Consider the following 1,403-nt stretch of genomic DNA (forward strand, 5'->3'; position numbering starts at 1 on the left):
ATAATCTAAAAGTTTGGCCTTTATCTTGAGTGGGTTGTCCTGGTAGTTGATAACGGGAAGGGCATTCCAGATGCGAGGAAGCCGGTTAAAATAAAAGTTACTAGTGGAATTGTCAGGTGATCTTGTTTGGAGTAGCTTGTTTCCAGAAGCTAGACATGTGTGACCAGTTGCAAATTTAATGAAATTATTGATGTCAAATCCATTGTGGGGGTTGTGGAGATTTTTAAGAAAGAACATCACATCATTTACATCAAGAATGTACATCAGGGGTAGCATATGGAGATTAATAAGACGAGACTTGTAGTCAGTAGAGTAATCATTTAGAATGTATTTGGTTGCACGCCTCTGAACACGTTCGAGTTGCTGAATGTGCTTAATTAGGTGGGGTTTCCAGATGACCGAGCAGTAGAAAAACTGGGATCTAACAAGAGAGGTATATAGTCGAGATTTGGCTTGGACATAATTTTGTAGGGAGAAAGATCTTCTTAGAAGTCCAAGTACCTGATAGGATTTGGAGATAATGTGGTTATAGTGAACATCCCATGACAGGTCGCTTGATAACATAATTCATAGATCTTTGTATGTATCAACACATGAAATCTGGGAGGTGCCGATATTATAAGATGTTGGAGATTTCCTTTTAAAAGATAGCAGAAATATTTTTGATAGACCGAATAGAAGATTCCAGTGGGTACTCCAAAAGTTTAAATTATTTAAGTCTTCTTGAAGTTTAAGTGAATCTAGTGGTGAGGAGATAGTTTTGATGCATTTGGTGTCATCTGCAAATAGAAACAATAGACAAAATTTAATGATGTCCGGAATATCATTAACATATATGAGAAATAGAAGTGGGCCAAGTATACTTCCCTGTGGGATTCCGGATAGAACTGGGAGAAGGTGAGACAAAGAGTTGTTAATCTTCACACACTGATAACGATTAAGTAGGTATGATTCAAACCATGACCAAAGCTTGCCAGAAATTCCAAGTGATCAAAGTTTGAATAACAGTTCCTTGTGGGGGACACTGTCAAAAGCCTTTTTGAAGTCAAGATAGACTACATCAGTTTGGTCATTAGTACTATGTATGGTGTTCAACATGAGAAGCAACTGTTGCACTGTGGATCGATTTTTTAAGAAGCCAAACTGCTGAGGTGAGAGAAAACTTGAAATGTAAGAAATGGTTTTGTTGTAAACTAGTTGTTCTAATACCTTAGATGTTATACAGAGTAGAGAAATTGGACGATAGTTAGTAACTTGAGTCTTGTCACCAGATTTATGTACAGGAACAATCGTGTGTATGCGCCATTCATAAGGTATGGAGCAACTATTTAAACTGATTGTAAACAAATGGTGCAATGGCTTAGCAAGAATGTTAGCATATTGTTTGAGAATCCTTGGGCCAA

General features: G+C 37.3%; 1 long non-coding RNA gene across 1 annotated transcript; it reads left to right on the forward strand.

Moving 5' to 3' along the window:
- Positions 1-663: 663 nt before the first annotated feature.
- On the forward strand, positions 664-1,403 carry LOC136255871 (uncharacterized). The gene is made up of 3 exons (XR_010701165.1): positions 664-897; positions 946-1,151; positions 1,215-1,403. It is a non-coding gene; the product is annotated as an uncharacterized lncRNA (long non-coding RNA).

Source organism: Dysidea avara, chromosome 5 (genome assembly GCF_963678975.1).
Source record: "Dysidea avara chromosome 5, odDysAvar1.4, whole genome shotgun sequence".
In the NCBI taxonomy this organism is placed as follows: Eukaryota; Metazoa; Porifera; class Demospongiae; order Dictyoceratida; family Dysideidae; genus Dysidea; species Dysidea avara.